Raw genomic sequence first — 11348 nt, 5'->3', positions numbered from 1 at the left:
TGAGTTGGCCCTGGTGAGTTGGCCATAGCAAGTTGACTGTGGTGAGTTGGCCATGGTGAGTTGGCCATAGCAAGTTGACTGTGGTGTGTTGGCCATAGCAAGTTGACTGTGATGAGTTGGCCATGGTGAGTTGGCCATAGCAAATTGACTGTGACAAGTTGGCCATGGTGAGTTGGCCATAGCAAATTCACTGTGGTGAGTTGGCCATAGCAAGTTGACTGTGATGAATTGGCCATGGTGAGTTGGCCATGGTGAGTTGGCCATAGCAAGTTGACTGTGATGAGTTGGCCCTGGTGAGTTGGCCATAGCAAGTTGACTGTGGTGAGTTGGCCATGGTGAGTTGGCCATAGCAAGTTGACTGTGGTGAGTTGGCCATAGCAAGTTGACTGTGACAAGTTGGCCATGGTGAGTTGGCCATAGTAAGTTGACTGTGACAAGTTGGCCACAGCGAGTTGGCTGTGGCAAGTTGTCATAGATCCGATGTGGGATCCAGGTTTGGTTCAGACATGGTGCCCCATCCTATGCCAGGGATAGAAGCTTCTGGATGAGTCAGTAAGCAGATGATCCAGTTCCTGGAAAATGCTTAATTAGGTAGAGTTGTAATTCTCATGTTTTCTTTGTATATATGGATTTTTTTAAATTTATTTTCTTCTTATTTGGGTTTTTTTCTTTGGGGGGGGGTGTATAGCAAATGGTTTATGGGGTCCTTGGTGCTCTCTGAGCTTGGTTGTTTTCTTGCAGACATTTCATTACCCAACTTGGTAACATCATCAGTGCTAGCTGGGAAACAGTGATATAGAAAGTACATCTCTGACCACTAAGGACTGTATGCTTCTCTGCAAACCCTTTGCTCTTTTTTGAGTTCCAGAGAAGATGACACTATTTTTTTCTCTCTTTTTTTCCTTTTCCTTTTTCTTTTGGGTCATTCAACACTCAATGTTTCAGAGGTGCCCAGAATTTTTGTGATGTATATTTTTGATACCTTGGCTTGACATTCATTTCACTTTCCTGTTATTCTGGAAGGCAGCCCAGGTGAGGGAAGCTGGGAACAACGCCAGGAAAAGCTGACAAAAACTTGGCTAGGCTGGTGCACCTCTGGGCATAATTGAATTCCAGGGACAGCAGAAGGCTGGAATTGAATTAAGAGGTGCTTGGTCATCTCCCTTGATTAAATTTAAAGGAACCAGCTTTGATTTAGCAAGTTCTGGTTAAAGTGGGCAATGGGTCAGCAGGAGGAAAGACTGGCAGAAGCTCCTCAGACCTTCATTTCACTTTTCTGTTATTCTAGAAAAACAAAATATTATGTCAATATGGAAGGCAGCCCAGGTGCTTCTCTGAGATTAGTTGGGGATTTTTGCAGATGTTTCATTACCCAAACTAAGCTCTGATGGTGTTACCTAATTCGGGTAGTGAAAGGTCCTCAAAGGGTTAAAAAAAGTTTTTCTCAAACTTCATGGGCAGATCCAAGGATCTCTCTTCTTCTTCTTATGCCATATCCGTCATCGGATGCTGGCGATCCTAATTTTATCAACAGCCACACGAAAAAGGGCCGTTGAGTTTTATCCAAACCTGTTCCTTAGATTTTGAAGCCATGATGGTCTTCTTCTGCCTGGACCTCATTTGCCTTCAATCTTTCCTTGGAGGATTAAGTGAAGGTTGCCGTATTTTCCTGGGTGTCACATCCCATGTCCAAAATATTCTAACTTTCACTTTTTTATGATTTTTTCATGTTTCAAAAGTTTTATTTTCTTTTAAAACAAACATTTCATCATTCCTCAATCAGTGAGACATCGGAGTACAATTTTTTTGTGTGTCAAAATATTTCTAGTTTACCACCAAATTCTTGTCTAGCCTAATGTATACCCCTCCCTCCCTCCCCCCCTCCCCCCCAACCCCCCTCCTCCTCTCCCCCCCCCCCCCCCCGACTTCCCAGAACCCGTACACGGTATGGATTTTTAACAAACACAGTCTAAAATCTATTGGGGAAAAAAAAGAAATAAAGAAATGAATGACATTCTACATTGACCTTAGCTTCTTCTTACTGAACTAACTTTAAACAGTTTAAATCATTTCTGATCTTAAGCATAGGCTAACTGGAATTTCTTGGTCCCGTATTTATTTTGTATATAGTCAATCCATTTTTTCCAGTCTTGTTTATATCTCTCATTTGATTGATCTTTAAGATATGCCGTCTTTTTTATGATTTTTGATGGTTTCCCTTGGTTTTCCCAGGCGGCTTATCAGCTCCTCTTTCCTGATTTTGTCAACCCAACTTATACATAACAGCCAGCTGTAAATCCAACATTTCAAATGCTTCTAGCTTCTAGATGATTGAGTCTTCACTGACCTGTTTCTGCAAATCAAGGGGTGTATGGGGTGTTCAGGGAGAGATAGCCCCTCTGGTGTCGGGGCATGTCATGTCCTTTGGGGCAGGTCATCCACCTTTGGTCCCCACCTGTCGCTCAGTTCTCACCTGTGGCTCCTACTAGCTGTAGCATGTGAAGCAGGCCACACTTTGGGCAACAGCTTCAACAGGTTGGCCAAACCAGGTTGAGAGTAGCCGTTGAGTCATTGACCTTCGGTGAGATAGGGACTTGTCTATCCCGAGCATGTGAAGACAGATTCCGGGGGATTGAGCGGATGAAACCTACTAGAATAGGACGATGGTCATGAAGGCAGTGTCTGCAAGCAATGTGGTATGCTAAGAGCATGGCAAGACACGAAGGACACCCTGGTCAACCATTGCGCCCAGCCCATCTCCAACTGTCTCGACTCTTGTCTTGCTATTGGAGCAAGATGGAATCTGGGAAGAGAGAGTGAGGCTGACTCTACACACCTCTCCCTCACTCTAATCCAATTCATGCATAAGTCTTGACATCCCAGATGTCAAGGTCCTATTTGAATACAATGGAGAAACATCTGCAGACCAACCAGAGGTTTTTTAAGGAGGCAGATGACAGGAATGAGACTACCGATCCATCTAAGTCCTGCTTTTGGCATGAACCACATTTCTCCAAGGTTTCAGCCTAGTTGAGGGGAGGGGGGGGTCTTTCCTCATCCTATTTACAGATGCCGAGGATTGATGAGGAGGCCACGTTCTGCACGCCCAGAAGATGGCCTGCTTCCCAAATTGCCGATACTCATTTCCGTAGAGCAGATGCGCTGTGGGCCACGAATACAGGACTGACATCTTACACCCTGCTATTCCTTAAAGGCAGCCGTGACCCCTGCATAGCACAGTGGAAGTTGAAGAAGCCAAATTTGGTGGAGGGGGGTAGATTTCATTCATGCCAACATCCTCCAGAAAATTTGATGCAGGCAGCCTGGGAAGAAGACGAGGAAAACGTCAACAGTGATTTCCAGCAGCTCATTTGTTGCAGGAATAATGTTGTCCCTGGAGGGGCTTCTGCTGTGCAGAAATATTTCTGGTACAAGTGCAGAAAGACAGATTGGTAGAGCTTTGAAGGTTGCTTGGTATTAAGTGTCTTAGGATCAGTTTATCCTTAATAATGTCGAGGAACAACATTATAATGCAATACCGTAAAAAGTCCCAAGAGATTTTGGGGACTTCAGATGGTTTTACTAGAGAGAAGCTGTTAGCAGCTGATTTTATCTTGCTGGAAGCTAAGCAGGATGGAGCTGGGGGCGTGTTTGATTGCGACACTACCAGGACTGGAGGATAGTTAACAACAGCTATGTAGGGTTAAGGGACGCGGTGGCTCAGTGGCTAAGATGCTGAGCTTGTCAATCAAAAGGTTGACAGTTCGGCGGCTCAAATCCCTAATGCCACGTAATGGAGTGAGCTCCTGTGACTTGTCCCAGCTTCTGCCAACCTAGCAGTTCGAAAGCATGTAAAAATGCAGTAGAAAAATAGGAACCACCTTTGGTGGGAAGGTAACAGCGTTCCGTGCGTCTTCGGCGTTTAATCATGCCGGCCACATGACCAGGGAGATGTCTTTGGACAGCGCTGGCTGATCAGCTTTGAAACACTGGCTCTTCGGCTTTGAAATAGAGATAAGCACCGCCCCTTAGAGTCAGGAACGACTAGCAAGCATGTGCGGGAGAACCTTTACCTTTAAGTAGGGCTGGTCTTGGTTACTTGAATGGGTAACCACCAGAAAAGCTTTGAACATTTAGCTAAATTGAGATCTGGAGATCTGTGAGTCAAAATCTACAAGGTGGTAGATGTGGCATCCCAGTTGAAGCCCCGCCCCTTTCAGATTTGTGTGTGATGTTGCTGCATATCGTGGTGGCCTTAGTGGTGAAGACACTCAAAAGGTTGAGAGTTCAATCCTAGGTAGCAGCAGATGTTTCTCTCCTAGGGCGCAAAGAAAATAATATCTGCTGTGAACTCCACATAGGCATCAGGAAGGTCTTCTGGCCAGTAAATACTCAGCTCCATCCAGTGGCCCAGACTCTACCCTGAGTAGAGACTACAGGGTTGTAAAAAAGAGAGTTTCTGCATATCTACAATGGAAGGGGCTTCACTTATGACAATGCAAATTTCTAACATGTACATTTTCCTCCCACCGGCATAGAATTATTTAAATAGTCCGCACATGGTTTTTACCTAGAAAACTATATGGGCTTATCCATCAAGGTGATTTAAGTTCCACGATTCATTGTGATTTACCAATTGCTAAAACTCAATGGAATCACTGCTGGGTGTTGAAGGATCTTCTCAAGTCAGCAAGGGAGCCTTGTAACTGTTCTGACCGAGGCTTTCCAAGAGCATGAAGCAAACTCCTTGTCCTGACAAAAAAAAACCCTTTTATTAATTTGCTGTGAATTCTGCTCATTCACATCCAACAAAGTCTTTCAAGGGAGGATTTACAGTCACAGACCTTATCTGGCTTGGAGAGCTGCCAGGCCAATATCTGCAAAACTTGGCAAGGAGTCTCAGAGAGTCACGAACCAATTAAGCGAACTAATTGTCTCCTGCAAACTCCACTCTCCTTTCGCTCCTCTTTTATTTCCTCTGGGAGGGGAAGTTCATCGTCCACCTGCGGCCTTACTCCCAAGTCGACCCCTGTTCTTTAGCTGTTCCCTTTGTCTGGCATCTCTGCACATGTGCACACTGGGAACAGGCTCCAGCTGTTTGTCTGCCTCACTGATGTCTGACTCTGAAGGCAGCTGATAACTGGCATACGGCTCTGGCCCCCTCTCTGCCTCCGACACAGACCCCTCATCAGAGCTTTCCACAGACTCCAGGACTGGCCCATGTTCCTCCCCAACCTCCTCACTGTCCGAATCTGCTCCCAGCTCCGCTGGCCGCTAGCAGGCCACAACAGTAACTTCCCCAGGAAAAGAAGGAGAAAACCTCTCATCAGGAATCCAGTCCAACTACATGCCACATAAGCACTACATGACAGCATGCCTTCCTAAGGTGGGACAGTTATTGGAGTTAGCACAATCTCTTTCTGCAATTGGAAGGCTAACTCTTGGCCGTGTTTCTTCTGAACTCAGTGGTTGAACCACTAGAATCTCTCTTTCAATGGTATGTTAATAAATAACCAGAAAGTATTTTTTTTAGCTTTCTGGGGGTCTCCAAAACATGTTGTACATGGGGGGAAACATTCCAGTTAAACCAATTAAGGAACAAAAGAGGGGAAAAAGGAGAAGCGTCTGAGAATGTCAGAGAATAACAAGCCATAAAGTTTTACATGAACCCTACAAACTTTATTGGCTTCTTCAAAAAATGTGATGTACCAAGAGGAAAAACAGAGAGAAAAAGCCTACGGTTAGCCCTTCCTAAACGAATTGATCCTAGTGTTAGACATGTCCCTTGAATTGTTCGCCGCCCTGAGTCCTCCCGGAGAAGGGTGGCATACAAATAATAAAATACAATACAAAATACAATGTCTTTGTGTCAGGGGTGGGTTTCTTGCCCCGTTCCAACCGGTTTGGTTGGAATGAGGGCAGCGGCGTCCTCGCGCACGCGTGCGGTGTCCTCGCGCATGCGCGTGGTGCGCACATGCACATGCGCGGCGCATGCATGCGTACTAGCGTCTGCGCGATGCTCCAGCTGCTCCTGGAGGATCGCACAGGGGCTGTATGCGTTCTGCGCATGCGTGGAAGCGCAGAATTCGTAAAAACCGGGTAAGGAGCGGGCGCGGGTGTGCGGGCGCGCGCGGGCGCGGGGGGGGGCTTCGCCATTCCCGGAAGTTACTTACTTCCGGGTTCGGCGACCAACCGGATCGCAGGGACCGGTGCGAACCGGTTGAAACCCACCCCTGCTTTGTGTTGTATTTCATAACTGAACGGCTAATATTGAAATGGGATGGGATAATAGTAGAGGAAGATGGGGAATTAAACATATATTCCAACTTTTGTAAACATTCTTCCATTCGCAACGTTCTTGGCCATAAAAGGTTAGTTGAAATAGAGCAAGGGAGATACAGTCTTAAGATTACGGTATTGCTGATAAAGGATGTTTTTTCCACCCTTGTAAAACTAGTATCAGTTTTTTCGTGGTCATAAAACTGCACCCTATCTATTCCATTTTTTTGTGTGTTCCCAAACCACCAGTTTGTGTGTGTGTTTTTGTGTATGTGTGTGTGTGTGTGTGTGATAGTGCAGCGATGGAGAACCTTTTTTGGCTCGTGTGCCATAAGCGGGGGGCACAGGGGGCTCGTACACGGGCGTGCCACACCCATCATGCAATGCACCAACCCCCCCAGCACGCATGCACGCATGACAGGCGCGACCCTCCCCCCATTTTTTGAAGGTTTTTTTCGCCCTCCCCAGGCTCCAGAGGCTTTCTAGGAGCTTGGGGAGGGTGAAAACAGCCTCCCCCATCCTCCCCGGAGGCCCTCCGGAGGCTTCAGGAGCTTCCCTGAAGCCTCGGGAGAGCAAAAAAACGGCCCTACGGGCAAACCTAAAGTTCGGGAACAGATGTCCAGTTTGCTTGTAGGACCAGTTTAAGCCTTCCGGAGGCTTCCCTGAAGGCTCTGGAGGACGAGAAACGACCCTACAAGCAAACCGGAAGCTGACAGGGCAACGCCTCACGTGCCCTGACAAATGGTTCCGCATGCCACCTGTGGCATGCGTGCCATAGGTTTGCCATCCCGGTAGTAGTGCCTGCCAAAACCCACCCCTGCCGTGTGTGTGTGTCTGTCTGTGTGTGTGTGTGTATGTATGTATGTGTGCATATATATGTTTTCTGAGGTTTTCACGGGTGTTAGTATGTAGGTCTTTGGTTATTCGGGTTTTCTCCTGCGTAAAATTGGAGGTGTCTTGGCGACGTTTCGACGAAGTCTCATTCGTCATCTTCAGGCTTCGTGCTTCCAGGAGCAATGTCGAAACGTTGCCAAGACACCTCCAATTTTACGAGGGAGAAAACCCGAATAACCAAAGACCTACATACACACACACACACGGCAGGGGTGAGTTCCCACAGACAATACTGCCGGTTCGCTTGTGTGCATGCTGACTGCACATGCACAATGCAATAAAGATTGTTCTGGAGGTTGGGGAGGAACATGGGCCAGTCCTGGAGTCTGGGGAAGGCTCTGATGAGGGCTCTGTGTCGGAGGCAGAGAGGGGGCCAGGGCCATATGCTAGTTATCAGCTGCCTTCTGAGTCAGACATCAGTGAGGCAGATGAACAGTTGGAGCCTGTTCCCAGTGTGCACATGCGCAGAGTTGCCAGATGAAGGGAACAGCTAAAGAACAGGAGTCGATTTGGGGGTAAGGCCTCAGGTGGACGATGAACGGCCCCTCCCAGAGGAAATAAAAGAGGAGCGGAAGGGGAGTGGAGTTTGCAGGAGACAATTAGTTTGCTTCGTTGGTTCGTGACTCTCTGAGACTCTTGGCAAGTTTTGCAGATATCAGCCTGGCAGCTCTCCAAGCCAGATAAGGTCTGTGACTGTAAATCCTCCCTTGAAAGACTTTGCTGGATGTGAATGAGCAGAATTCACAGTTAATTAATAAAAGTTTTTTTTTTTTTGGTTGGGACAAGGAGTTTGCTTCATGGTCTCAGGAAGCCTCGGTCAGAACACAAACCTCAAAGGTTTCCATGAAACTTCTTCTGAATAATTGTGCACAAGATTGGGGAGGGGGGGGTAGATATTTTCCAGACACCGGTTCTTATTGCTGAAAGCAAAGACTCTGACAACCAGCAGCAAATCAGGCCCATGAAATGGAAACGTGACTGTTGGTAAATATTATCCCCTTTCCTGTACCAGCTGCAACCTATGGCATGCAGAATCTCATAATTCTTGACCTACTGTTAAAAAAAAACATGGCATGTAGTAGAGTATCATTCCTGTTCAGGCCTAAAATAGAAGGACCAAAGAAAGACCTGGCACAAAAGCTGGCAGGCATACAGATAATATCATTGATAAAAAGCTGGCTGGCACAGCACAGTTCACTAATGCATGGCTGTAAGTAGAACTCAGATCAACCATGTAACCTCCACCATAGCTGAATTAATCTCACTCAAGAAGAGAGTCTTGGACTTGAACTTTTTTGTTGTTGTTAATCCAATTGTCAGCGTTTCAAATACCATGTAGAATCAAATCAGAATCGAAGGCAAAACTATGCTTAAAGTTCCAATTTAATAAAGCAGGCATGTTGGCACATAACTGTGGGATCCCAACTCTGGAAGTTACATCAGAATCCCACCCAGTTAAAAGTTCATGATAGCAATAGCAGTTAGACTTATATAACGCTTCATAGGGCTTTCAGCCCTCTCTAAGCGGTTTACAGAGTCAGCATATTGCCCCCAACAACAATCTGGGTCCTCATTTTACCCACCTCGGAAGGATGGAAGGCTGAGTCAACCTTGAGCCTGGTGAGATTTGAACCGCCGATCTTGTCCCCACACTCACAGTCCATCACATGGTCCAATCTCCTTCTTCCACACTGGCGTCCATGCCCAGCTTCTTCCGGTCAGGTGTGAAAGTGCGGACACAAAGGATGACTTCTAGCAAAGAATGAAAAACAATACATTCCAAAATCCTACTCCTTCTAATCCCCCCTCCCATTGACTATACTTAAAGAAACAGCATAATGAAATAAGAGAAAGTGTGGCAGGCCCAAATTCTAAAAGGAATATAAATGCAGGCCTGACCCCATTTTAGAGCCCTACCCAATTCAACAAGTTGTTGGCTCCAACCATAAGTACCAACATTACGTTTATTATAAGATTAGGTGATAACCCGGCATTGCCCGGGTATTTATTTCTCCTAATTCTGTATTAGGTTGGAGCCCCCTTGTGGAATACTGTGAAGCTGTTACCATGGCAACTCCTCTGTGCTGTACAGTAGATGCCATCTTAAGGCACAACAGGCTGTATCCTAACACTATCACACTAATGCTCACTATCATTGTCAAAAGTACTGTGATTTGACACTATAAATAGAATTAATTCGTTTTTGTTTCAGCGGCCCAGGCGTTCCAGAGTTATGCTGGAACACACATACAGACACACAGAGAGACACACAGATGGGTGTTAGGGGTGTCTTACCCTCACAGTATTTCACACCTGAATTGTTTCTGTGGGCTAAGATGACTGTTATCTAACCCTTGCCTAGACCACTGCTCCTCTTCTTCCTCCTCCTTTTCCTCTCTGTCTCAAAAGATATTCTCACAGATCACTACAGCAGAATAGGGCCACTTAAGTACAGTAGCATACAATGTTAGAAATCTTTATGAATATTTATTTTATATGCAGAGATTTTATAAACATGGAGCACCTTAAACCCATCACACTAAGCCATAAGACACTTATGTGCACTTACTTTGATCTTGCATGTTAAGCCTAACATCTAAACCTTGTCGGTTGCAAATCATGGTTCAAGAATGAATGTGATATACGATCTTAACTAATACTATTTCATAATATTTCTAACACTTGATTGAATTAGGCATGACTTAACACACTATCTGGACACCATTGGGGACAGCACAATCAGTGTGTAGGAAAAAGATAAGCCTACACAACAGGAATTGCGCATAGAATTTGAAAGTCAGAGACTATGGCTGGAAATGCAAGAAAACCCTGTAAATTCACACACACCCCAAAAAATAGGATTAAAAATCAAGCCAAGGAAAATATACCTTACAAACTCCAGACTTTTATGTTAGCAAGCCTTGACATGCTTAATCCTTAACATTCAGTTTATCTTGGAGCAATCGAAAAACTTGTCTTTCAATAAAAAATTAAAGGGAAAATGAACATAATTCCTTTCCATTCCAAGTTTCGTGATTAAATAAAAATATTCATGATCATTGCAACAATTAAACACAAAAGCAACTGAACTTGCTTAAGTCCCCCCTCTCTCTCTCTCTCTCACACACACACACACACTCCCCATCTCTCTTTCTCTCTCTCTTTCTCTCTTGCTCTCTTTCTTTCTTTCTTTCTCTCTCCCTCTTTCTTTCTCTCTCTCTCTCACACACACTCCCCATCTCTCTTTCTCTCTCTCTCTTTCTCTCTCTCTCTCACACAAACACTCTCCCCATCTCTCTTTCTCACTCTTTCTTTCTCTCTCTCTCTTTCTCTCTCTCTCACACACTCTCCCCATCTCTCTCTCTCTCTTTCTCTCTCTTTCTCTCTCTCACACAAAAACACTCTCCACATCTCTCTTTCTCTCTCCCCCATCTCTTTTTCTCTCTCTTTCTTTCTCTCTCTCTCTCACACACACACACACATTCCCCATCTCTCTTTCTCTCCCCCCCATCTCTTTTTCTCACTCTTTCTTTCTCTGTTTCACTCCCTCTCTTTCTCTCTCCCTCCCTCCCCATCCCTCTTTCTCTCACTCTCTTTCTTTCTCCCTCTTTCTTTCCCTCCCTCCCTCCCATAAAACATGGCTCACTTTTGGTTTGTTGTTGTTTTACTACTTCCACATGCTGATTACAATATTTGCTATTGAACTAGGTTTTTTTTAAAAAAGAAACTGAGATTTCACAGTATAATATTCCCCCTAGTGGACATCTAACAGTCTCACAAAGCATCCATCTATATAGGACATGGTTTCTATCATTCATTTTTTTATTATTACAGTTTTATTAAATATTTTGACAAGGAAAAGTGATGAAACTCCCACAACTTCTGAAGGCAACTTCTGTTCCAATGGGTTGATTGCTCTCACTGTCAGAAAATTTCTCTTTGTTTCCAGGTTGAATCTCTCCTTTTTTCAGTTTCCATCCATTATCCCTTGTTTGGCCTTTGGGTGCTTTGGAAAATAGCTTGACCCCCCTTCCTCTCTGGGGCAGCCCCTCAATTATTGGAAGATGCTATCCTGTCTCCCCTGGTCCTTCTCTTCACTAGACTAGCCATGCCCAGTTCCTGCAACCGTTCATTGTATGTTAGAGTTTTGGCTCCTAATCCTCTTCTTTGCTCTT

This window comes from Thamnophis sirtalis, unplaced genomic scaffold, assembly GCF_051295495.1.
Source record: "Thamnophis sirtalis isolate CommonGarterSnake01/CBP01778 unplaced genomic scaffold, rThaSir2_p1.2 scaffold_2, whole genome shotgun sequence".
Lineage (NCBI taxonomy): Eukaryota > Metazoa > Chordata > Lepidosauria > Squamata > Natricidae > Thamnophis > Thamnophis sirtalis.
This window is presented reverse-complemented; position numbering follows the sequence as displayed.